We start from the raw sequence: 27,572 nt of genomic DNA, 5'->3' as shown, positions 1-27,572 counted from the left end.
GGCCCTACCCCCACATATTTACCCGCTAATCCCTCTAACCTACACATCCCAGGACTCTAAGGGATAATTTTTAACCTGGCCAATCAACCTAACCCGCACATCTTTGGACTGTGGGAGGAAACCGGAGCACCCGGAGGAAACCCACGCAGACACGAGGAGAATGTGCAAACTCCACACAGACAGTGACCCGAGCCGGGAATCGAACCCGGGACCCTGGAGCTGTGAAGCAGCAATGCTAACCACTGTGCTACCGTGCCGCCCCACTTTTAAGATTGTACGGCAAATATTGTTTTAGTTTGTTTTGTTGTGGATTTGATTGGTAGGGTCATTTGTTCTAAATATTCTAGAATAATTAATACTTTCCGCCTTAACTTTGTGTCACAGAGATTTATTTTACACACTTCATCTGAAATCTTCCAAAAGTGATGCAGAGCAACTGTACCTTTGATGTTATTTAGTGGAACAGAGATTTGACTGATTCACAAAGCATTTCAAACAGATTTAGTTCCTGGATGGCAAGTTTTAATGAGATGTTTTTAAGAGAAAGCTGGCATTGATTAGATCAGTGACGACTGAGCGGCAGTGTTAACTGTAGCCTGATACAGTCTCCGATATTTTAATATATGGACCTGGTGGCCTTTGTGTCCAGGTGACAGCGTGATGGATGATGCAGATTTGTAAACGTTAGTGTCACAATCATTAAAACAAGTGGCAAATAATGTCGAAGGTAGAAGGGAATAGAATTTCATAGAATCCTACAGTGCAGAAGGAGGCCATTTGGCCCACCGAGTTTGCACCGACCACAATCCCACCCAGGCCCTATCCCCATAACCCCATGCATTTACCCTGCTAATCCCCCTGACACTAAGGAGCAGTTTAGCATGGCCAATCCACCTAACCTGCACATCGTTGCAATCGAGAAGCTGCAAACCTGTACACTTGAACCTCCATTCATTTGATACCAATTAGAATAAATATAATTTAATTGTATTTTCTGTTGATTTGTTTCTCTGCCTTGCAAGTTTCTGGAGTGCAGCCATTTTCAGTTGGAGCTATCTTTTTCAGCACTTCCTGAGTTGCTGCTCGCTGAGGGACAGGGCGGGAACATTATCGCTGTCTTTCTGACATTGTACATGCTGGTTTTTTGGATGTTACATCACTCACTACATGTTAACAATCTTTAAAGAATTCCATTGGTTTGAAGCAGCACCAACCTCCCGTTCAGCACACGGAAGCTCTCTCCATAAAGGGGAAGAAATGCAAATGTTGCTATTTTTAACTGATACACTCCAGGGGTAGGCCACTCAGCCCACTGTGTCTGTACTGGCTCCTTGGTAAAGCTGTCTAATAAGTCACACTTCACTCTCCTCTCTCTGTGTAATGCACGGTGGCACAGTGGGTTAGCGCTGCTGCCTCACAGCGCCAGGGACCCGGGTTAATTCCCGGCTTGGGTCACTGTCTGTGTGGAGTCTGCACATTCTCCCCGTGTCTGTGTGGGTTTCCTCCGGGTGCGCCGGTTTCCTCCCACATTCTGAAAGATGTGCTGGTTAGGGTGCATTAGCCGTGCTAAATTCTCCCTCAGTGTAACCAAACAGGCGCCATGGAATTTCATGGTAACTTCATTGCAGTGTTAATGTAAGCCTTACTTATGACAAATAAATAAACTTTAACTTTATAACTTTAATGTTTTTTACACCGTCAGGTATTTCCCCAATTCTCTTTTGAAAGTTATTGAACCTGCTTCAATAACCGCCTGTTCAGGCAGCACCTCCCAGATCCCACCCACTGCAATAACAATCTACCAACAGCAGAAAAACCTCTGATATGATCCACCAATAGCGTATCTGCCACATATTGGGCAGAGAAGTTGAAGATGCTTTGCCTTGAATGTCCCACTGCCCAGGTTGGTACAGGCTCCAGGAATCATAGAATCCCTACTTACAACACAGAAGAAGACCACTCGGCCCATCAAATCTGCATCAACTCTCCAAAAGAGCATCTTGCCAAGGTCCCCCCTTCCGCCCTATCCCTGTAACCCTGCGCATTTACCAAGGCCAATCCATCTAACCTACACATTTTTGGACACTGAGAATCATAGAATCCTACAGTGCAGAAGGAGGCCATTTGGCCCATCAACGTCTGCACCAAATCATCTTACCCAGGCCCTTTCCCCACATCCCCACATATTTACCCCACCAATCTCCTCCCTCCCCCCCCCCCCCCCCCCTCACCTCCCCCACACACTGACGTGGATGGGCACGCACACGGGCGCACGTGCACATGGATACACGGACACATGCGGACACTTAGCGGCAACTTAGCATGGCTCCTAATCCATTTAACCTGCACATCTTTGGACCATTGGGAGGAAACTGGAGCACCCGGAGGAAACCCATGCAGACACTATTTTGATTTTGATTTGGTTTATTATTGTCACATGTATTAGTATATAGTGAAAAGTATTGTTTCTTGCGCGCTATACAGACGAAGCATACTGTTCATAGAGAAGGAAACGAGAGAGTGCAGAATGTAGCGTTACAGTCATAGCTAGGGTGTAGAGAAAGATCAACTTAATGCAAGATAGGTCCATTCAAAAGTCTGATGGCAGCAGGGAAGAAGCTGTTCTTGAGTCAGTTGGTGCGTTTCCTCAGACTTTTGTATCTTTTTCCCGATAGAAGAAGGTGGAAGAGAGAATGTCCGGGGTGCGTGGGATCCTTGATTATGCTGGCTGCTTTTCCGAGGCAGCAGGAAGTGTAGACAGAGTCAATGGATGGGAGGCTGGTTTGAGTGATGGACTGGGCTTCATTCATGGCCCTTTGTAGTTTCTGGTGGTCTTGGGCAGAGCAGGAGCCATACCAAGCTGTGATACAACCAGAAAGAATGCTTTCTATGGTGCATCTGTAAAAGTTGGTGAGAGTCGTAGCTGACATGCCAAATTTCCTTAGCCTCCTGAGAAAGTAGAGGTGTTGGTGGGCTTGGTGCAGTCATCCGAGGCCAGAATCGAACCCAGGACCCTGGCGCTGTGAGGCAGCAGTGCTAGCCACCATGAGAATGGTTACCATCCATATTGGAGCTAGTTCCAGGAACAGCAATGCTGCTCAGATGTGGTTTGTCTCACACCGGGTACCTGAAGGGTTAGTTTTCCCTTCCCCGTGTGAGAGTTCATTAATAAAAGCCTGCGGTTCCAGTGAATGAATTTTACTGTTGATTGCTTTTGAGGAATCAAGCTATCAAATCAGGAATAGTCTGCCAAATTAAACAAACAAAATACAAACTTGCATTCAAATGCTCCTGAGTGACCAATACAGATTTATTTCTCCCAAATATTTTACAAGGAATTCTTGCGCCGATCTTCGCAGCTTGCAGCGGAATCTGGTATCCGACTGAAAAATGGCCTTCTCTGAACTGACTAGATCCTAGCGACAAGGGACGTTAACTCATTCTGTTCAGTGTTCACACAGCAACGTTAGGATGTGTGTCTCCATAAAATGCTTTTCAGATGCCATGAAGATGATCCAATTGAAAGCAGATGGAGCTACAGAGAAAAATTATTCTCAACCAACCCTGCCACACTCACCACCAAAACCCTGCTCCCATTTTAAAATGAATGATCTCTTTATAAACTCCCTTACGTAAGAAGCTGGTCTATAAATGTAACTACACCAAGCGCCATGGACTGTAGTCAATATCTCATTTATAACTCTGATGCCTCATTTCAGTCTTTTTCTGGTACTATCAGGTCTGCCCATTCTGTTTATAACGCGGATGCTCAGTGCTTGTCCTCTAGTGCTCACCCTCTACGGTGACACAGTGGTTGGCGCTGCTGCCTCACAGCGCCAGGAACCCGGGTTCGATTCCGGTCTCGGGTCACTGTCTGTGTGAAGACTGCATGTTTTCCCCGTGTCTGCGTGGGTTTCCTCCGGGTGCTCCGGTTTCCTCCCACAGTCTGAAGGTGTGCTGGTTAGGGTGCATTGGCCATGCTAAATTCTCCCTCAGTGCACCCAAACAGGCACCGGAGTGTGGCAACTAGGGGATTTTCACAGCAACTTCATTGCAGTGTTAATGTAAGCCGACTTGTGACACTAATAAATAAACTTTAAACTTGGAATCAGAAAGTTATAACATGAGCTTAACCATCAGAATTATCTTCTGACTGGGAAAAGCATTATCTACTTCTGGATACTATCTGCAAACTCCCCGTTCAGTCTAAACTTGCTCTTTTATGAATATTTTGTTGTTTCTGTTACGAAAGTTACAATGGAATCTATCTTCATCCCCAAGCAACATGTCCCGGTGACATTTGCAGGGAAAACCTTTCTACAGTTCATAGAATCCCTACAGTGCAGAAGGAGGCCATTCAGCCCATCGAGCCTGCACCGACCACAATCCCACCTCGGTCCTATTCCCGTAACCCCACATATTTACTCTGCCAATCCCCCGACACTAGGGTCAATTTAGTACGGCCAATCCACCTAATCCACACACCTTCAGACTGTGGGAGGAAACCGGAGCACCCGGAGGAAACCTACGCAGACACGGGGAGAACATGCAGACTCCACACAGACAGTGACCCGAGGCCGGAATCGAACCTGGGTCCCTGGCGTTGCGAGGCAGCAGTGCTAACCACTGTGCCACCGTTTTTACTTCCTTTTGGGATTTCTTTTTTTGTTAAATACGTGTCTTTGAGTTACCAGTCGATAAAATATTTCCCAATGGATAGGCCGGGGGAGAGGGCCTGGGTAAGATATCCTCAGAGAGCCAGTGTGGACTTGATGGGCTGAATGGCCTCTTCTGCACTGTAGGGAATCTATGATCCCATCAACACCCCTCAGAATTGAGAGTGCCTCTAACTGGCTGCCTCTGAACCATTTTTGTGCTAAGGAAAAAGCTAAATTTTATCTAGTTTCCTCTCAAACGGTTCCAAACCACGAAACGTTAACAGACAACCTGCTCTGGAATGTAGTCACCCACATTTCCCAACCTGGAAATTTCCTCTAGGACAAACTGTTACTTTTTCAGATTACAAAATCTCACTTTTCAATCTGGCATTGTTTCAGAATTGCAGCCTCCAAGCTCGAGTGACATTTCCTGTTTAGTTTTTGTTTTGTATAACTTTGCAAAAGTGAGTAAAACTTGGAGAACATTTTGAAAGTTGAAGCTGGTTCCTGTAGTGGTAAACAGTAAGTTGGGTGCATTAAACTTCGTCCCAACTTTCCCCGTGTGTGAAGAGCTTTTTGGATTATGTTCTGTGACCCGTGGTACGAGATTCCTGAAACAGAAATCCACGTATATCGTTATCGTGACTTGTTACCTTTTATCTCTTGCAGATTTAAAGTTTTTTTCTGATTGGGTTTATTTTTCTGCTGACTATAGCTTAGTGGAATCCTCCTACCAGACTGCATCTTGCACCCTGCCTACATCCAATGTCGGCATCTTGTGGGACCTAATAATTTCTGAAATGATAGATTGCAAAGTTTTGGGAGTTTAGAAATACCCTATAAAGCTACTACGGCGATGGCCTAGTGGTCTTATCACCAGACTATTAATCCAGAAATTCAGCTAATGTTCTGGGGAGCCGGGTTCGAATCCTACCATGGCATAGAGTCATAGAGGTTTACAGCATGGAAACGGGCCCTTCGGCCCAACTTGTCCATGCCGCCCTTTTTTTTTAAACCCAAAGTTAGTGCCAATTGCCCGCATTTGGCCCATATCCCTCTATACCCATCGTGCCCATGTAACTGTCTCAATGCTTTTTAAAAGCCAAAATTATACCTGCCTCTACTACTACCTCTGGCAGCTTGTTCCAGACACTCACCACCCTCTGTGTGAAAAAATTGCCCCTCTGGACCCTTTTGTATCTCTCCTATCTCACCTTAAACCTATGCCCTCTAGTTTTAGACTCCCCTACCTTTGGGAAAAGATATTGATAATATAACTGATCTATGCCCTTCATTATTTTATAGACCTCTATAAGATCACCCCTCAGCCTTCTATGCTCCAGAAGAAAAAAAATGGTAGATGGTGGAATTTGAATTCAATACAAAGAAATCTGGAATTAAGAATCTACTGATGACCATGAAACCATTGTCAATTGGCGGAAAAACCCATCTGGTTCACTAATGTCCTTTAGGGAAGGAAATCTGCCGTCTTTACCCGGTCTGGCCTACATGTGACTCCAGAGCCACAGCAATGTGGTTGCCTCTCAACTGCCCTTTGAAATGGCCTAACAATGGGCAGTAAATGCTGGCCAGCCAGCGATGCCCGTGTCCCATGACAATCAGTAACAATTTGGGATTCTGGCAGTAAGTTTTGTGTTTTCATTGCTCAAGGTACTGATTGAAATGTGAAGTGGTGCAAGTCACTGTCTGAGATGTAAATCGCTGTTAGATCATTCACATCACTGTTGTCTCGCAAATAAATTGTGCATCATTTATTGAATGCAGAAAGGTTTCTGAGTGGAGAGGGCCGCTCTCGAAACTGTTGACTAACAATCAATAGCAGGTAGCATTTGTTTGAGTTATTCTGTTAGTCATTGTACACACTTGGAAATGGAAATAATCTAGTGCATTCGCTGCAGCTTGGTTCCGTATATCATCCGTGCTTTGTATTTTCACAGGGCACCTTCTGAGGAGTGGAGAGATGCTCACATTCTATCAACGGGTAAACGTGAGGATTCAGTAAGAGAGAGGGAGAATTAGAGGGGGGTCAGTGTCAGGTGAAAGAGATGTTTTGAGATTTTTGAATGCAGGGAAGGGAATATTTGGGTTGATGGTTTTAGAAGGAGGGGAATGAGTGAAGCAGTGACTGAGTTAGGGGGCAGAGGGAGTAAGGGAGAAGCAATAAGCCAATTTGTTACTGATTACTGCTACCCGGTGTTAGGGGCCATGCTGGAATCTACAATTCAAAGATTGCCATTAAATTGTGCAAAGCACAAGTTATTTCCTTCACAGTATCACAGAATAGTTACAGTGCAGAAGAAGGCCATTTAAGTTTTTAAGTTTATTTATTAGTGTCAGAAGTAGGCTTACATTAGCACTGCAGTGAAGTTACTGTGAAAATCCCCTAGCCAGATGAGGTAGGTGAGGTCCTTAATGAGCATTTTGCATCAGTATTCACAAAGGAGAAGGATGTAGTGGATGGTGAGTGTAGAAAGGAGGGTGTTGACATTCTAGGACATGTTGAGATAAAAAGGGAGGAGTATTGGAGGTTTTGAAAAACATTCAGGTGGACAAGTCCCCAGGGCCTGATGGGGTTTATCCCAGAATACTGAGAGAGGCAAGGGAAGAAATTGCTGAAGCTTGGCCAAAATCTTTGTATCCTCTTAACCATGGGCGAGGTACTAGAGGATCGGAGAGTAGCTAATATTGTTCCTCTGTTTAAGAAGGGCAGTAGAGACAATCTGGGAAATTACAGGCCTGTGAGCCTTACTTCAGTGGCGGGAAATTATTGGATAAGATTCTTAGGGACTGGATGTATTCCCATCAGGAAGAGAATAGGCTTATTAACAATAGGCAGCATGGTTTTGTGAAGGGGAGATCGTGTCTCACAAACTTGATTGAGTTCTTTGAGGAAATGACAAGAAAAATTGGGCAGGGCAGTGGATGTTGTATATATGGACTTTAGCAAATCCTTCGGTAAGGTTCCTCATGGCAGGCAGATATAGAAGGTGAAGTCGTATGGGATCTGAGGTGAGCTGGTAAGATGGATACGCTTGGGCATAGAAACAGAGAGTGGAAGGGTACTTTTCTAACTGGAGGTCTGTGACAAGCCGTGTTCCACAGGGGTCAGTGCTGGGGCCCCTATTGTTTGTAATATTTATAAATGATTTGGAGGAAAATATAGGTGGTCTGATTAGTAAATTTGCAGATGATACAAAAATTGGGGGAGTAGCGGAAATTGAGGAGGATTGTCAGAGGATACAACAGGATATAAATCAGCTGGAGACCTGGGCCGAAAGATGGCAGATGGAATTTAACCCGGACAAATGTGCAGAAGGAAAGTATACAGTAAATGGCAGAGCCCTTAGAAATATTAGCAAACGGAGGGATCTAAGTGTGCAGATCCACAGTTCCCTGAGGTGGCAACTCAGGTGGACAAGGTGGTCAAGAAGATGTAAGGCATGCTGGTCTTCATCGGTCGGAGTGTTGAGTATAGGAATTGGAAAATCATGTTGCAGCTGTATAAGACTTTGGTTAGGCCACGTTTATAGTATTGTGTACAATTCTGGTCGCTACACTACCAGAAGGATGTTAATGCATTGGCAAGGGTGCAAAAGAGATTTACCAGGATGTTGCCTGGTTTGGAGGATAATGGACTATGAAGAAAGGTTGAACAAACTTGGATTGTTTTCATTGGAGCGTTGGAGGATGAGGGGGGGGGAATCCTGATAGAGGTTTACAAGATTATGACAGGCTTGGATAGAGTTGATAGTCAGAGTCTTTTTCCCAGGGTCGAAGGTTCAATTATTCAGGGGCATGGGTTGAAAGAGAGAGGAGGAAAGTTTAAAAGAGATGTAAGGGGCAAGTCTTTCACACAGAGGGTGGTGAATGTCTGGAACGCGCTGCCGGAGGAGGTGGTGGGAGCAGATTCTATAACAACATTCAAGAGGCATCTGGATAGATACATGAATGGACAGAGAATAGAGGGATATGGACCATGTAGAGGCAAGAATATTGGATTAGAGAGGCATTTGGCAGATTTGGTGGGCCGAAGGGCCTGTTCCTGTTCTGTATTGTTCTTAGTTCTCTTTGTAGTTGTCATGCACCGGCGCCTGTTCGGGTACACTGAGGGAGAATTTAGCATGGCCAATGCACCTAACCAGCACGTCTTTTGGACTGTGGGAAGAAACCGGAGCACCCGGAGGAAACCCACGCAGACACGAGCCATATGTGCAGACTCCACACAGACAGTGACCCAAGCTGGGAATCGAACCCAGGTCCCTGGCGCTGTGAGACAGCAGTACTAACCACTGTGCCACTGTGCCGCCCTTCGTGTCTGCGACCTCCTGCAGGTTCCTGTTTTTTATTCTTTCATGGGATGTGGGCGTCGCTGGCTGGGCCAGTATTTCTTGCCCGTCCCTAATTGCCCCCAAGCTGAGTGGCTTGCTAGGCCATTTCGGAGGGCAGTTAAAGTCATTGCTGTGGGTCTGGAGTCAACTGTAGGCCAGACCGGGTAAGGACAGCAGATATCCGTCCCTAAAGGGACATTAGTGAACCAGATGGGTTTTGATAAAATTCAAGGATAGTTTAATAACTTTATAATTCCAGGTTTATTGAGTGAACTCAAATTCCATCCTGACAGGATTTGAACGCCTGTCCACAAGGCAGAAGCCTAGGCCTCTGATTCATGAATCCAGTGACATTATCGCTGCCGCAGCCTCTGCTCTGATAGGTGAACCATGAGTTTCTCATTTTCTATACTGCCGGTCATAGTGCATCAAATCATTCCCTCAGTCCACCATGGGGTGCTGACTCCAAACTAAAAACAATTTGACAAAGCTAAACTATCCTGTGATGGATTGCAGATGTATCGATCTCCCGGCTGGATTTCAATTTGGGAGCAATTCTGCGCTCAGTCTGTACCTGTGATCAATCCCAGGCAGCGCTGCGGTTAACCAGATAAAACCAAATCAGCAAATTGAAATGCGGTTCCTTAAAGGGATACTGCATCACAGTAAAGAGAATCTCAAAGGAGCTCATCAACCCCCTCCCCCCGCCGCCTCTTCTCCCCCCCCCCCCCTCCCCCAGAAGGAATGCAGCCCCCACTCAACAAGATCCACCCAGGATCTGCTTTGACACAGCCAATCAGAAAGCTGACACATTGCAAGGGTTATTGTAAGAGTTTCTGTTCTCAGGCAGACGATTCGGGTTGAGTTTATTGAAGGTCTGCGTTTCGTTCACCCCCGTCACTCTGTCCCTGACTCTGCGACTGACATCCTGGAGCCTGTGTTCTGGTGGAATATCCGACCTCATTGGTCCATCTCCACTCCCACCCCCCCCAAACTGGGAAAGAGCACGAGAGCGCGTCAGAGATCCATCATCAACTTCAACAGCCAATGAGATCAGAAAATCGGGATGCCCCTGCCATCAGCACTGATGGGCGCGTTGTATTTACCAACTGGGTCCCAAGCAATGTTCAATAGCTGGTGGAGCTACCCCCACACCGTGGATAATCCTCACACTCTGGAAGCTTCTATCACTATCCTCCAGATAATCTGTCCTCTCGTTGAGTCACAGATCCCTCTAGAGTAAATGGATCCCAGTTGATCACAGTGCAAGACAAGTGTAACCTTTGTATAAGCATTGGCTTCAGACACAGTCTGAATTAAAGGACTGATGCTTTTTGATTTGATTTATTATTGTCACATGTATCAACATAGTGAAAAGTATTGTTTCCTGCACGCTATACAGACAAAACATACCGTTCATAGAGAAGGAAACAAGAGAGTGCAGAATGCAGTGTTACAGTCATAGCTAGGGTGTAGAGAAAGATCAACTTAATGCAAGGTAAGAATGCTGAGACTCCAGGATCATGTCTCGCCTCACAACATTACACCTGTAGTGAGCAATGCTGAATTGGTGGCAGTGTTCAATGGTTTGATTGATGTGTGATTGATTATGTTAGTCTTGTAACTTTACTTTAACTATCCTAGTAACTGCTTGATTGCTCAAGTTTGTGGGTGGAGCTAGTGAATTAAGTACTGGCATGGTGTTCTAGAAAGATCAGAGTTTGGGCTCAAACCACATGTATATACAATATCCTGTAAGTTCTGAGATGTTTTACAGTTCTGTAAATAAACCTGTTTGGATTTAGAACTAGGATCATTATGCATTGTTCTGTGATGAATCAGACATCTTAAGATATGTCGCAAAATGACAAATGCGTAACACCAATGTGTCCATTTGGGTGACAGAGTTAGCACGTGGTTCCTCAATAACTGATTGCCACGGAGATCAGTACTCGCATTGATGCCCCTCAGTGGCCACACAAGCAACGCGCAGTGTTGCAAAAACTTGCAGGCAGCCCCAACTTGGCAAAACGAGCAGTCACCTTCAGGCAGCCAGTGACAGAGTCAACTCCCTGACTGTGACTTTCCCCAAGGCTCAGAGGCAACCTTGAAACTGCGCACCCTCAAACCATGGCATATCGCAGGTACTAAATGGAGAACCAAAGTGTCTCCAGCGAGAGACTGTGCTCACCCAGAACAGAACGTGGAATAGAAAATGACCTGGATGCCTGATTCACAAACAGGAAGGACGCGGTCTCCATCATTCGTGACTATCCTAATCAGCTGAGTGTAAAATTGCCGCCGTTACTCCACGCTGGCCCCATGTGCAAGAGGGAACGTGTTTATCTCGTGTTGTGACTTCCTACAGCACGGCTTCCTGAGCTGCACAGGCTGTCTCATTCTCACTCTCAGCACAATGTGTAGGCCCAAATTTAGCATTCCACTTCAAAGCCGGTCGCTATGGTTACCCAGGCAGCTGTAATTATGTATTACTGGAATGCATTCACATCCTGTTTTGAAAAAAAAAAAATTTGCATTGCTGGTTTCCCAGTTATTGCAACTCCCTCTCTCTCTTTGTTACCCACGGTAACAGCTGCTCTGCTTTATACAGCAAAACCTCATGTGTACAACACTATTATCAGTGATTTACCGACCTGTCATCGATTGACCCACTCCCTCTGGAGGGTGGAGTGGGTCGGGAGGGTTTGGGGGTGGGTGGGGGGGGGGGTGAGGTTGTATTAAAGCAGATCGCAGTGAGCAGGATGTCACTGCCCTGATATCAAAACTGAGGGAGAAAGAAAATCCCTAACCAGAGAGACAACATGTGTCTGAAACGTTGATGGAAGTGTGTGTGTGTGTGTGTGTGTGTGGGGGGGGGGGGGGGGGGGTGGAAGCAGCGGTTGGGGGGGTGGGGGCAGCACCACTTTGTTGTGGGAAGGAAAGATTTCGTACAAAAGCAAAATCCTGCAGACGCTGGAATTCAGAAATTAAAAAAGGGGGGGAAAGTGCTGTAAACTCACCGGGCAGATAGTTCACCGGGATCACTAACTCGGTTTCCCTCTCCTGATCCTGCCTGGCCTGTGATTCTGGGAATATTTATTACCAAATGCTTTCATTGGAAAACAGTGAGGAGTTTTTGACTCAACCGCGGTTCTGGTATTTTGTGGCAATGACGGCAAGATGTTGACCCAATTTGCGCATTGAAAGAAGGGACCGTCACTCACTCCTGAGGCCACCCTGAGGAAGCGAAGGAGCCAATCTGTACGTAGTCCGTTTGGAACGACAGTCCCCCATCATTCTTTAAACTCTGATTTCTGGTCATTATTGGCTGGGAGATGTTTTGTTTTTGTCCCTGTTTTCTGTGCGAATGCTTGAGCTCTGAAACACTCTGTCCAAAACCCAAACAGGTCTGGTGGTCACTTAGTGGAAATGGGAGTTCAGGCAGTCAGGAGAGCAGCGGGAGGCTGTGTTTCAGAGTGCAGAGTTAAATCAACTGATATACTCCCAGCTTCAGTTAGGCCGTGACACGTTATTTTGGGAATGTGACTCTCAATCCAACACAACAGCCAGTTGTTAACTGTCAGCTATTGCATCTTCAACCTCACTCTAACACAGCTGGGTTTATTTTGATGTATTTGTTGTGGGGCAGATGGGAAGTTTGCTCTCGGGGCTGCGTCCTTACTAGTTCTTTTGTGCTGACGAGCTCTCTCCTCATTTTCTTCCAAAGGCTGCCACGGATAGTTCTTCAAACTCGTCCAACAGGAAGGAGCAGGCGGTCCGAGTGCTCAATGCTCCAATCAGCGACCCTCACCAGCCTCTCTGCGCTTTGGGACGTGTGCACGACCGCTACAGTCCTGAGCACTACCGTCTAGACCAGGTGAGGGCTGCATGTCGCTATTATCTCGCCAATAGCTGCCGGGTGTTGGCTGTGGCTGTGGAGATTTTTCTGATGCCCGTTCCCATTGAGAGTGAGGGGAAAATCCCAACATAATGCGCTGCAAAAAAAAAGATGTCTTACTCTTCCAGCGGTTTGGAGGAGTAGCGGCATGTCCCGGGTCCGATTGGGGCCCGATTGAGATTGTCTGAGGCACCTTGAAAAGACTGTCAGCCAGACACAGAATGCGAATAGTCGACCAGAAGATAATATTTAAAATAAGGCAGACCCCCCTCCACTCCTGCTATATGCCTGCTTACCATGCCCTTTCTGTCCTCTGGGGTGGCAGAGTGGTCAGCACTGCTGCCTCACAGCGCCAGGATCCCGGGTTCTATTCCCGGCTTGGGTCACTGTCTGTGCGGAATCTGCACGTTCTCCCCATGTCTGCGTGGGTTTCCTCCGGGTGCTCTGGTTTCCTCCCACAGTCTGAAAGACGTGCTGGTTAGGTGCATTGGCCGTGCTAAATTCTCCCTCAGTGTACCCGAACAGGTGCCGGAGTGTGACGACTAGGGGATTTTCGCAATAACTTCATTGCAGTGTTAATGTAAGCCTACTTGTGACACTCATGAATAAAAAAACTTTTGATTTTGTTTTGCCTTTATTCTTCCTCAGTGAGTTATAAACAAAAGGCGTTTCTTTATAATTCAGAAGATATTTTCCCCAGATAAGCAGTCTGTAGTCCGGAACGCTGAACTGGCAAACAGGCGTCCTTCAACCCTTGGACTTGATGTTTGTGTGTCAATAATGCCATCAGTTCTCTGATCCCGCGCACACAAACGTGTAGTCAGCTCGAAACACTGTCTCCAAAATAGAAGCCACTCATTTTCACAAAGTCCATGATAATGGGAAAGTGAGAATTTATTTTTAGACGGTGGGTTGTTGTGATCTGGAAGGTGCTGCCTGAAGGGGCAACAGAAAAAGATTCAATCGGAACTCTCAAAAAGACATTGGATAAATAATTGGAAAAGGAAAGATTTGGAGTGTGATGAGAGGAAGGAGAATTTGCATTTATATAGCGCCTCACACAGTCTCTGGACATCCCACAGAGCGGTACAGCCAGTGCAGTGATTGTGGAATGGAATCAGGGTTGGGACTAATGAAAGAGCCATCACAGACACAGTGCGCCGAATGGCTGCATGATTCTCGGAGTTTTCTCACTCCAAGGTCATTATAATGGGAGGTGGAATTTGGGTTCGAGAGAGAAGTAGTTCGAACTATTTTCCTTGAATGTAAAACACAGTAAGAGGTCTCACAACACCAGCTTAAAGTCCAACAGGTTTATTTGGAACCACAAGCTTTCGGAGCGCTGCTCCTTCCTCAGGTGAGTCACTCTCTGGAGCAGTGCTCCGAAAGCTCGTGCTACCAAATAAACCTGTTGGACTTTAACCTGGTATTGTGAGACTTCTTACTGTGCCCACCCCAGTCCAACGCCGGCATCTCCACATCGTAAAATACTGAACTGTCCTTCCACCCAAAGTGTTGAAATGAGAATATTTAAACACACATCTCAATTTTCTGCAAACTCTAAATTTAGTCCCATCTATGTGAAGTGCTTACTATTAGCTTGTTCTATTTTGTACAAACTGCAGCAGAGGTTTCAAGAAGTATTTCAAGAAGGGCGTGTGTGTTTACCCAGGCCGGAATTTTCAGGCTGGCAAATGCTTGGTGCCCATCATCCTGAGAGATGTCGGGAAACACATCCCTGCCCACTCCAACAGGGCCACAATTGAGCTCTGGTTGATTGCAGGCAAGACTCCATCTGCTCTTGGACAGAAATCTCACCTTGCAGACTCGGGGAGAATGTGCAAACTCCACACAGACAGTCACCCAAGATGTTGAGAGGTCTGGATAGGGTAGACTCTGAGGCTATTTCCAAGGGCTGAAATGGTTGCTACGAGAGGACACAGGTTTAAGGTGCTGGGGGGTAGGTACAGAGGAGATGTCAGGGGTAAGTTTTTCACTCAGAGGGTGGTGGGTGAGTGGAATCGGCTGACGTCGGTGGTGGTGGAGGCAAACTCGTTGGGGTCTTTTAAGAGACTTCTGGATGAGTACATGGGATTTAATGGGATTGAGGGCTATAGATAGGCCTAGAGGTAGGGATATGATCAGCGCAACTTGTGGGCCGAAGGGCCTGTTTGTGCTGTGGCTTTCTATGTTCTATGTTCTAAGCCGGGAATTGAACCCGGGCCCCTGGTGCTGTGAGGCAGCAGTGCCAACCACTGTGGCAATGGTCGTATCGGAGATGCTCAGTGACACCAGGGATTGATCCCGTGGTTGGGATTTTCTTCCCTAGTTTTGCATTTTGAACTGTGCGGTATGCTGCATCATAGTGTGTGGCATTCCCAAGAGCGGATACCTGAAGTGGCGAGCAGACATTACTGATTGGAATGTGGTTACATATCTCTGTATAATTGACCCATCAAGGTATGCCTTGAACTGAAATTTAATACAACCACATTTTGACTTCAAAGGTGAACTAAACTTGAATTAGAAGCAGATTTTTTGACACTATATTTTTTATATATATATATATATATATATATATGGTATACTAAATTTAACTTTGTTTCAATGTAACCCACTCCACTTCAAGAAGAAACTCAAACAGGAAGGAGCGGATATGATTTGAGTGTGTGTTGTGGGTGATGTGAGATGCTTTAGTTCATCAGTTGTACAATTTTTCCTTGAAAAACTTTTACCCAATTAAATTTCCATTAGAAATGTATCAGTGATGATGCATTTGAATTGATTACAAAGTGAGGTGAAAGGAAGCGCTTGTACGTTCACTGTTAATGAACATGGCTCGAATCCGAGTCACTACAAATTTGCAAACTGGGGGATTTCAGAACCAGGCTCCCATGTTCTACCCCTGCCACATTCACCAAACCCCCCTCGGCCGTGTCCATTCCTCCTCCACACCTTATTCACCTCCCCCTGCCCACATTCTAGCCCTTTGCATCCTCTCTCATACCCCCTCATGCCTCCTTCCCTCGGGGTGGGGGGGGGAGGAGGTTGGGGGCTCCACCCCTCCTCCTCCCTCGGGGGGGGGGGGTCTCCCCCTCCTCCCTTCGAGGGAGGGGTCTCCCCAACCCCCCTCTCCCCTCGGGGAGGGGGGTTCCCCTCTCTCCCTCGGAGGAGGGGTCTCCCCCCCCCTCTCCCCTCGGGGGAGGAGTCTCTCTCCCCCCCCCCCCTCTCCCCTCGGGGGAGGAGTCTCTCTCTCCCCCCCCCCCCCCTCTCCCCTCGGGGGAGGGGTCTCTCCCCCCTCTCCTCCCTCTCCCCTCGGGGGAGGGGTCTCTCCCCCCCTCTCCTCCCTCTCCCCTCGGGGGAGGGGTCTCTCCCCTCCCCCCTCCCCCCCCCCACCCTCTCCCCTCCCCCCCCCCCCCCCCCCCACCCTCTCCCCTCAGGGGAGGGGTCTCCCCCATCCCCTCCCCCTCTCCCCTCGGGGAAGGGTCTCCCCCCCTCCTCTCCCCTCGGGGGAGGGGTCTCTCCCCCCTCCTCTCCCCTCGGGGGAGGGGTCTCTCCCCCCTCCTCTCCCCTCGGGGGAGGGGTCTCTCCCCCCTCCTCTCCCCTCGGGGGAGGGGTCTCTCCCCCCCTCCTCTCCCCTCGGGGGAGGGGTCTCTCCCCCCCTCCTCTCCCCTCGGGGGAGGGGTCTCTCCCCCCCTCCTCTCCCCTCGGGGGAGGGGTCTCTCCCCCCCTCCTCTCCCCTCGGGGAGGGGTCTCTCCCCCCTCCTCTCCCCTCGGGGGAGGGGTCTCTCCCCCTCCCTCTCCCCTCGGGGGAGGGGTCTCCCCCCTCCCCTCCCCCTCCCCTCGGGGGAGGGGTCTCCCCCTCCCCTCCCTCTCCCTTCTGGGGAGGGGTCTCTCCCCTCCCCCCCCCCACCCTCTCCCCTCAGGGGAGGGGTCTCCCCCCTCCCCTCCCCCTCCCCCTCTCCCCTCGGGGAAGGGTCTCCCCCCCTCCTCTCCCCTCGGGGAGGGGTCTCTCCCCCCCTCCTCTCCCCTCGGGGGAGGGGTCTCCCCCCCTCCTCTCCCCTTGGGCCCTCTTCCTTACCCCTTCCCTCCCTATCAGCTTGGGGAAAGACAAGTTTTGTTTCGGAGTTGTGTCGGGTTCTGCCTGTCGTGTGACCCTGAGAGTCTGATAACTCCCCACCCAGAACGTCACATTGTGATCAGTTTAAGCGTGTGAATTGGGGCAGTTTCAAAGGAATTAGAACATGTTTGCTGAAAGTGATTATTCGTTGTAACTTATTAAAATATTGATATTTGAAATGTTTGTTCCTATCGCCTGAATTTTGAAGCTTTTTATGAGAAATGAATCCTCTTTGAATCAAAGCATTAATATCTGTTTTTTTAGTCCATACAGAAGCCACGTCATGTTAGTTTTCGGGATGATGAAGAGGAGGTTGTTCGTATTAATCCTCGGGAGAAAGCGTGGTTAAGAGAGAGATACGAAGATTACAGATATGCTGCAGTGCGTCCCAAATATAACCAGCATGGCGAATTGGATTCCTACGTACACTTTGACAAAAGCGATGCCTCAAAGCATGACTACAATTACCCTTACGTGGAGAATGCGGACGTGGGGCTGTGTAAAGATTTGAAAGGCGGAGTGGTGAAAACCCAGCCTTTGCCGGTGAAATCGAACTCCGGCGCAGGATAGATGACGGCGAGCGGTCGCGGTGCGTGTACTGCAGGGACATGTTCAACCACGAGGAGAACGGTCGGGGACAGTGCCAGGATGCTCCGGATCCCATCCGAACCTGTATCCGGCGAGTCAGTTGTATGTGGTGCGCAGACAGCATGCTCTACCACTGCATGTCTGACCCTGAAGGAGATTACTCAGACCCTTGTTCGTGCAATACCAGCGATGATAAGTTCTGCCTCCGTTGGCTAGCTCTGATAGCCTTATCGTTTATTGCACCCTGTATGTGCTGTTATCTGCCCCTACGAGCATGCTACAACTGCGGGGTGATGTGCAGGTGCTGCGGGGGCAAACACAAAGCAGTCGGGTGACTTGTACCACATCTTTCCTTTTAGAACATCAGTGAATGAAGCACACTTGGGGCTGACGCATTCTGCCCACAGTTTGATGCAGTAGTTACTATCACCAAACACACTCTGGAATATCACTCATCTAGCAAGCTGGGAGTCCTGTACAATCCAAAGCACTGAGGCTGTACCCATTCTACAAACATTACATGCAACTAACTGTAACAACTAGACTTTTCTATGAATATATATATCGTATATATATATTAAAAACAATGTCCCATGTTTATCATGTTTTTAAAATGTAAGAAGTTTGAGATGGAGTTATATTGTGTGGTGGTTTGGAAAGCCATGTCCGAGGGGGTGGGAGGTATCTCTCTGACTGCGAGGTGGCATTGTCCTAGCTGGCCGACAGGATGTAGCACGAAGTAAGGAGAGGGCATGAATGGTTCCTGCTTAATCACCTGAGACACTTAACCTGTAGTCCGGTATCCTATATTACCTTTATTTTGTTAAAAGTGTATATGCCACAGCACAGCATTGCCAGTAATGCTGTTGGTTAATTGCAACTAATATCTTCTGAGCAGACACTCTGACTCTTAACTTGCTTCACCTGTAATGATGGGCATCGCTCTGTTTGAGTTATAAATAATGAACTTGGTTCTGACTAACCCTTCAATCTTCAGCAGTTAGCGAGTCGGGAAAGGTGTCACGATTACCCCATTTTGTTTGAGAGGGGTTAAGTACTACAACAGTGTACATTTAAAACTGATTTCAACGTGAAATCATTGGGGATTTTTAAAAAGATGAAGAAACAGAAATGCTTTTCTATTTATTTGGGATCCTCGAAGCGAGTTCTCATTTTTTTTCTAAACTTGTCAATACACTAACATTACAGATTACACTATCGAACCCAACTGCTAACTGCCTGTTCCCTCCTTACACAGCGGCCTGGCCAGTGCAGTGAGAGGGCGCAGGGTTAATTCACTACATTAGACAGGGTGAGTGAAGAACGGGGCTCGTCCGTTCCGACAACTCTCAACGTTCATGCTGCCCGCTGTCACAAACCTGGTGTGCTGACCTGTTACCGGTTTTCCAGCTTTGGCGATGCGGTGAGCCGCAGGGAGCGGTTTTCACACACTGTTTTGCCTTTGCCGTAACGGAAGTCATTGAGTGGACCTGGAAGGGGAGGGGTGGGGTGGGGGGGGGGGGGGGGTGTAAGGCCTGGTCACACGTGCTGTGTCAGCTTTGCATGAGGCCAGAATTCCGGCTTTCCACTGTTTTTTGCAGAAATGTAGAGCGAACTCGCCGAGTCAAGTTTGGCAGATCCAAGTTAGTTTTATTTTTGTTTTTTAACGAAAAAAAGCACAAAGTGTCCTAGAGAATAAGGATCATTGAGGCCTTACTGATGTGTAGCTTCTGAAGGGTCACACTGGCTATATAGTGGGGTGGGGAGGAGGGATTTCCCTTTGGAATCTTATTAGCTCAGGTCATTAAGGGGAAAGAACAAAACCCTCAATTAGAAAGCTTCGGCTTTGAAAGAATATTTTTCTAACAGCACAGAGAATAGCCATTCTTGTTTTAATTTATTTGGGAAGCGGCAGTTTTAACACCTCAGCATTGTACAATCTGATCTTCTGTTTCAAGGCAGCTAGGGAAATGGTCTGTGGGAACTGACAAACTCTTCCTTACTATCTACTGCCAGTGCATGTCCTCCATCTCCCCCTTCCTTACACAATCCGATCAGTCACATATTCCTGACCAATAACATGTGAGCTGCGCATTGGGTTTCCTGCCCTGCCCAGCTAATAGAACACATAGAATCCCCACACTGCAGAAAGAGGCCATTCAGCCCATCCAGTCTGCACCAACTCTCGGAAAGAGCATCTTGCCCAGCCTCTCCCTATCCCCGCAACTCTGCGCATTTACCATGGCTAATCCACCTAACCTGTACATCTTTGGACACTAAGGGGCAGTTTATCAAGGCCAATCCAACTAACCTGCACATCTTTGGACTGTGGGAAGAAACCGGAGCACCCGGAGGAAACCCACGCAGACACGGGGAGAATGTGCAAACTCCACATAGACAGTGACCCGAGGCTGGAATTGAACCCGGGTCCCTGGCGCTGTGAGGCAGCGGTGCTAACCCACTGTGCCGCAAGAGCATTGCTCGTTGCTTTCCACCACTCGAGCTGTCTGCGTTTTTAATCATTGAAGCTTCCAATACGTATGCAACACCGACTTATTTTTTAAAAAATCTACAAGTTCTACTGTTAATTTTTGATGTTTTTTGGCAGAACTGATGTTGGATTTTCTGTGTGTGGGGTGCAAGTGAAATGTATGAAATTAACTGCACATTAATCCACCAACACCGTGATGTGAAACGCGTTTTAACAGTGGCCCAAGTTCACAGCTGGATATGTTTCCGAATGCAGGTGGAACATTAACCCAGCATTGAATGCACACGGGAGATTTTCAGTTTGTGGTTTTACTTCCATTAAGATCACTGTGAGGTCTTGACTACATTGGAACACAAAGCACACAGTACAGGCTTAAATCGACACTAATCCTTTTGGAGACCTGCAGTAATCCAGCAGCTCAGTGGTACAAGGTGGGTCGACGGAGCCTCGGAATCTGTTTCCGCTGAGGCGCCCGTCATTGTCCACTTTAACATTATTTTTAATAGGCAACTCTTCCCACACATAGACTGTAAATTTGTAAACTGAGGTGAGAACTCTAAGATGAACAGGGAGCTGAGCTCAAGGGGGCTCCTCTTGTACATCTCATCTATCACCCACACTGATGTGGACGAGAGTTGGGATTTCTCCCAAACAGCTCTCCAATACAAAAAGATCGTGGTCTGACACAGGGGTGAGGGGGGGAGACAAATCAAATTTATTTTTGTATCTGTGGTAAGAAAGTTAACCAAAAGCTGTTGGTGCACAGTCTTCAACCAAGCACACCTTAATGATTGAAAAGAAAGTGCCTGCACTGTTTCTTGTATACTAAAAAACCCTGTTGTATTGATTAGTTTTTTTACAATAAGCATTTTTACCTGTGTAAAGATATATCAAGTGTATGATGTACATTTTAGTTCTTCTATTTTTTTTATTGTTTCTAATGTGTATGACCATGATGTAGCCATTGCTTTTCAAATGTACTGTGTAAATACAAATACATCATATCAAAACAGCATTGTGACCTGACCAGATCATAATTCTGCTCCATCTCGTATCTTATCGATGTACCATAGTGGATCAGATCTCAATAAACGAGAGGAATCTTGACGTTCAGAATGTCTTGGGTGGCGAGTTGGGAGAACTTGTTCAGCCGCAGGTGTGAAAAGGTGTGGGTTGTTATGTGGTCACGACCTGCAGGCGACACGTTGTACTTCATCCTGTGTTGTTGCCTAAACCAAAGGAGTGATGAATTTGTACATTTCACAGAATCCCGACAGGTCACAGAATCCCGACAGGGCAGGGTCACAGAATCCCGACAGGTCACAGAATCCCGACAGGGCAGGGTCACAGAATCCCGATAGGACAGGGTCACAGAATCCCAGCAGGGCAGGGTCACAGAATCCCAGCAGGGCAGGGTCACAGAATCCCGACAGGGCAGGGTCACAGAATCCCGACAGGGCAGGGTCACAGAATCCCAGCAGGGCAGGGTCACAGAATCCCAGCAGGGCAAGGTCACAGAATCCCAGCAGGGCAGGGTCACATCCTGACAGGACAGTCACAGAATCCCGACAGTTCAGGATCATATCACATCCCGACAGTGCAGAAGGACGAGATTTGTCAGATTTGTGTAGTCCTGGGCATCTCCCTGATGTGATAAACGCAGGAAGCGATACAGTTTAAAGTGAAAACTAGAAGTGGGCAGCAAAGGAGTCTGGGAAGGGTTTTTTAAGCGCGTGAAGTATAAAAGGTAGGCTGCAGTATACAGCGGGCAGCGTCGGGAGCGGGCAGTGGAGTGTGTGGGAAGCAGAGTGTGAGCTATAAGACTTTGGCTCACAGGGCTTAGGCTGAAAGGGCAAGCAGGGGTGAGTTGAATTCATTTTTGCACTTTCTACCTGGTACTGGCAAGGTATCGAGAGGGGATGGGTGTGCAGGCAGTGCTATGTTCCTCTTGCACTATGTTTGAGGTGAGGGACGACGACAGTGTCCCTACTGATTACACCTGTGGGAAGTGCACCCATCTGCAGCTCCTCCAAAACCGTGTTAGGGAACTGGAGCTGGAGTTGGATGAACTTAGGATCATCAGGGACGCAGAGATGGCCATAGACACAAGCTTTAGGAATACAGTTACTCCGAGGATTGAAAACAGATGGGTGACGGTGAGAGGGGCTGGGAGGAAGCAGTCCGTGCAGGGATCCCCGGTGGTCGTTCCCCTTAGCAACAAGTATTCCGCTTTGGATACGGTTGAGGGGGATGACATACCAGTGGGGAGCCGCAGTGAGAGGATCTCCAGCACTGTGTCCGTCTCTGCGGCTCGGGAGGGTAAGGGGGAGAGCGGGAGGGCGATAGTTATTGGGGACTCGTTAGTTAGAGGGATAGATAGGAGGTTCTGTGGCAGCAAAAGAGACTCACGGATGGTATGTTGCCTACCGGATGCCAAGGTCCGTGATGTCTCAGACCGTGTTTTCCAGATTCTGAAGGGGGAGGGGAAACAGTCACAAGTCGTGGTGCACATTGGTACCAATGACATAGGTAAGAGAAGGGACGGGGATTTAAAGCAGGAATTTCTGGAGCTGGGCTGGAAGCTGAGAGCCAAGACGAAACATGTGGTCATCTCTGGTACGTTGCCGGTACCACCTGATAGCGAGTTGAGGAACAGGGAGAGAGTGCAGTTAAACATGTGGTTGCAGGGATGGTGTAGGAGGGAGGGTTTCAGATACGTGGATAATTGGAACATGTTCTGGGGAAGGTGGGACCTGTACAAACAGGACGGGGTGCACCTGAACCAGAGGGGCACCAATATCCTCGGAGGGAAATTTGTTACGGCTCTTCAGGGGGGTTTAAACTAATTTGTCAGGGGAGTGGGAAAGGGAGTTGTAGTCCAGAAGTCAGTGAGGGTGGTGAGGTATTGGGGAAGGTATCAGGGTCAAGGGTGGGTACTGGTAGACAGGAAGGTGGGTTGAAGTGTGTCTACTTCAATGCAAGGAGCATCCGGAACAAGGTAGATGAACTTGGGGCGTGGATTGGTACTTGGGACTACGATGTTGTGGCCATTACGGAGACGTGGGTAGAACAAGGACAGGAATGGTTGTTGGACGTTCCGGGGTATAGATGTTTCACTAAGTGTAGGGAAGCTGGTAAAAGAGGTGGAGGAGTGGCATTGTTAATCAAGGATAGTTTAACGGCTGCGGAAAGGCACTTCGTGGGGGATCTGCACACTGAGGTAATATGGGCTGAAGTTAGAAATAGGAAAGGAGCGGTCACGTTGCTAGGAGTTTACTATAGGCCCCCAAATAGTAATAGAGATGTGGAGGAAGAAATTGCTAAGCAGATTATGGATATGTGTGGGGGTCACAGGGTAGTTGTCATGGGGGACTTTAACTTTCCAAATATTGATTGGAACCTTTGTAGGTCAAATAGTTTGGATGGGGCAGTTTTTGTGCAGTGTGTGCGGGAGGGTTTCCTGACACAATATGTGGATGGGCCGACTAGAGGTGAGGCCACATTGGATTTGGTACTGGGAAATGAACCGGGCCAAGTGTTAGATTTGGTTGTGGGAGAGCAATTTGGAGATAGTGACCACAATTCGGTGTCTTTTGTTATTGCAATGGAGAGGGATAGGGCCGTACGGCAGGGCAAGGTTTACAATTGGGGGAGGGGTAATTATGATGCGATTAGGCAAGAATTAGGGGGCATAAGTTGGGAACAGAAACTGTCAGAGAAAGGAACTAATGAAAAGTGGAACTTTTTCAAGGAACAAATACTGGATGTCCTTGATAGGTATGTTCCTGTCAGGCAGGGAGGAAATGGCCGAGTGAGGGAACCATGGTTCACAAAAGAGGTGGAATGTCTTGTGAAAAGGAAGAGGGAAGCTTATGTAGGGATGAGGAAACAAGGTTCAGATGGCTCGATTGAGGGTTACAAGTTAGCAAGGAATGAGCTGAAAAAGGGGCTTAGGAGAGCTAGGAGGGGACATGAGAAGTCCTTGGCGGGTCGGATCAAGGAAAACCCCAAGGCTTTTTACTCTTATGTGAGGAATAAAAGAATGACCAGGGTGAGGTTAGGGCCGGTCAAGGACAGTAGTGGGAACTTGTGTATGGAGTCAGTAGAGATAGGCGAGGTGATGAATGAATACTTTTCTTCAGTGTTCACCAAGGAAAGGGGCCATGTTTTTGAGGAAGAGAAGGTGTTACAGGCTAATAGGCTGGAGGAAATGGATGTTCGGAGGGAGGATGTCTTGGCAGTTTTGAATAAACTGAAGGTCGATAAGTCCCCTGGGCCTGATGAAATGTATCCTAGGATTCTGTGGGAGGCAAGGGATGAGATTGCAGAGCCTTTGGCGTTGATCTTTGGGTCCTCGCTGTCCACGGGGATGGTGCCAGAGGACTGGAGAATGGCGAATGTTGTTCCTCTGTTTAAGAAAGGGAATAGAAATGACCCTGGTAATTATAGACCGGTTAGTCTTACTTCGGTGGTTGGTAAATTGATGGAAAGGGTCCTTAGGGATGGGATTTACGACCATTTAGAAAGATGCGGATTAATCCGAGATAGTCAGCACGGATTCGTGAAGGGCAAGTCGTGCCTCACAAATTTGATAGAATTTTTTGAGGAGGTAACTAAGTGTGTTGATGAAGGTAGGGCAGTTGATGTCATATACATGGATTTTAGTAAGGCGTTTGATAAGGTCCCCCATGGTCGGCTTATGATGAAAGTGAGGAGGTGTGGGATAGAGGGAAAGTTGGCCGATTGGATAGGTAACTGGCTGTCTGACCGAAGACAGAGGGTGGTGGTCGATGGAAAATTTTCGGATTGGAGGCAGGTTGCTAGCGGTGTGCCGCAGGGATCAGTGCTTGGTCCTCTGCTCTTTGTGATTTTTATTAATGACTTAGAGGAGGGGGCTGAAGGGTGGATCAGTAAATTTGCTGATGACACCAAGATTGGTGGAGTAGTGGATGAGGTGGAGGGCTGTTGTAGGCTGCAAAGAGACATAGATAGGATGCAAAGCTGGGCTGAAAAATGGCAAATGGAGCTTAACCCTGATAAATGTGAGGTGATTCATTTTGGTAGGACAAATTTAAATGTGGATTACAGGGTCAAAGGTAGGGTTCTGAAGACTGTGGAGGAACAGAGAGATCTTGGGGTCCATATCCACAGATCTCTAAAGGTTGCCAGTCAAGTGGATAGAGCTGTGAAGAAGGCCTATAGTGTGTTAGCTTTTATTAACAGGGGGTTGGAGTTTAAGAGCCGTGGGGTTATGCTGCAACTGTACAGGACCTTGGTGAGACCACATTTGGAATATTGTGTGCAGTTCTGGTCACCTCACTATAAGAAGGATGTGGAAGCGCTGGAAAGAGTGCAGAGGAGATTTACCAGGATGCTGCCTGGTTTGGAGGGTAGGTCATATGAGGAAAGGTTGAGGGAGCTAGGGCTGTTCTCTCTGGAGCGGAGGAGGCTGAGGGGAGACTTAATAGAGGTGTATAAAATGATGAAGGGGATAGATAGAGTGAACGTTCAAAGACTATTTCCTCGGGTGGATGGAGCTATTACAAGGGGGCATAACTATAGGGTTCGTGGTGGGAGATACAGGACGGATATCAGAGGTAGGTTCTTTACGCAGAGAGTGGTTGGGGTGTGGAATGGACTGCCTGCAGTGATAGTGGAGTCAGACACTTTAGAAACATTTAAGCGGTTATTGGATAGGCACATGGAGCACACCAGGATGATAGGGAGTGGGATAGCTTGATCTTGGTTTCAGATAAAGCTCGGCACAACATCGTGGGCCGAAGGGCCTGTTCTGTGCTGTACTGTTCTATGTTCTATGTAGTAACGTGGCACAGTGGTTAGCACTAATGTCTCACAACGCCAGGGACCCCGGTTTGATTCCGGCTTGGGCGACTGTGTGGAGTTTGCACGTTCTCCCCATGTCTGCTTGGGTTTCTTCCGGGTGCTCCGGTTTCCTCCCAGTCTGAAAGACGTGCTGGTTAGATGCATTGACCCGAATAGGCAGCATAGTGCGGCGACGAGGGGATTTTCACAGTAACTTCATTGCAGTGTTAATGTAAGCCTTACTTGTGACTAATAAATAAACTTTTAAAAAAATATGGGTTCACTAAGGATGGACTGGGATTGGTTACTCCAATTTAGACTTAGAATCACTGCAATTTAGAAGGAGGTTATTCAGCCAATCGAGCCTGCATCGATAACAATCCCAGCCTGGCCCTATCCCAGTATTTACTCTGCTAATCCCCCTGACAGGGGCTATTTATCACGGCCAATCCACCTAACCCACACATCTTTGGACTATGGGACAACTGGAGCACCTGGAGGAAACCCACACAGACACGGGGAGAACGTGCCGACTCCACACAGACAGTGACCCAAGCCGGGAATTGAACCCGGGTCCCTGGTGCTGTGAGGCAGCAGCGCTAACCACTGTGACGCCCCTGACCGCAGAACATGGCTGCTGTATCCCGAGTGGAGAATGGGTGGATGAAACTATTCACAGCGCCAGATCCAATGCTCCCAAACCCTTGCTGTGAACTTACAAACTTCCGACTCCCAACGTCACGGGCGGGATTTTCCGGCCATGCTCGCCCAAAGTCTGGAAAATCCTGCCCTAGGTTAATGGACCTTTGCATGGTCCGTGTCCCTCCCGCTATGATTCCCATGGCAGGCAGGACGGGAAAATTCTGCCCAACATCTGAATTCCCATGGGCAAAGCCAGGGGAAATAACTCTCCAGCTTCCTCCCACAGTCCAAATAATTTTTTAGAGCAAAGCACATCTTCTATTTAGTGAATTGACAAATTTATAATAGTGCTTCAGATTCATTACCTCATCCTTTTCCTAGTTGAATTAATCAATTCACTGAAAAAACATTTCTTGAAAATGAGTATGATTTGTTAGTTTTCCTGGAATGATCTTTCTCTGTTTCAGCTCGCTTTCAGCGCTTTGCTAAAAATGTATCTGTTCATCCCTGTGTTAAAATTCACGTCTTTCTGTTCCTTTCTGGGATGTGGGTGTTACTGGCTAGACCAGCATTTATTGCCCTTGAGAAGGTGGACGGGGTCCAGGCCTTTCACAGGAATTTAAGGGGTGAGGTGGAGTCTTTTAGAAGAATCGTGATGTTAAAGGAGACTTCACTCTATCTCAAAAGGTGAAGAAATAGATGAACAAAGAGGAAATGGGCAATTGTTCTGTCACTGAGGGGCACTCCCTCGATGCCACTATGGTTCTCCCATCATGCAAGTTCCTCTTAAATCTTTGCCTCAAACTCCCTTTCAGCAACCACTTGTATTTGTAATTTTTGCCTTTTGTAACATTATCAAACTAAATTTGACACTGAGCCACAAAAGATGATATTGGTGCTGGCAACCCAAATCTTGGTCAAAGAGGTCGATTTTCTGAAGTGTCTTGAAGAAGGAAAGCGAGGTGGAGATGTTTAGGGGGGGGATTTCCAGAGCTCAGGGTCC

The 27,572-nt window shown here is 47.6% G+C and overlaps 1 pseudogene across 1 annotated transcript in view; it reads left to right on the top strand.

The window, feature by feature from the left end:
- Window positions 1-21,167, top strand: part of LOC144490072 (sprouty-related, EVH1 domain-containing protein 2-like) — a 29,890-nt pseudogene extending 8,723 nt beyond the window's left edge. Inside the window, exons 3-4 of the transcript XR_013497147.1 lie at window positions 12,735-12,884; window positions 17,290-21,167. The product of XR_013497147.1 is annotated as a sprouty-related, EVH1 domain-containing protein 2-like (transcript). The remainder of the gene's footprint in view (window positions 1-12,734; window positions 12,885-17,289) is intronic.
- The last annotated feature ends 6,405 nt before the right edge of the window (window positions 21,168-27,572 follow it).

Source organism: Mustelus asterias, unplaced genomic scaffold (assembly GCF_964213995.1).
Source record: "Mustelus asterias unplaced genomic scaffold, sMusAst1.hap1.1 HAP1_SCAFFOLD_2842, whole genome shotgun sequence".
NCBI lineage: Eukaryota > Metazoa > Chordata > Chondrichthyes > Carcharhiniformes > Triakidae > Mustelus > Mustelus asterias.
This window is presented reverse-complemented; position numbering and strand designations above follow the sequence as displayed.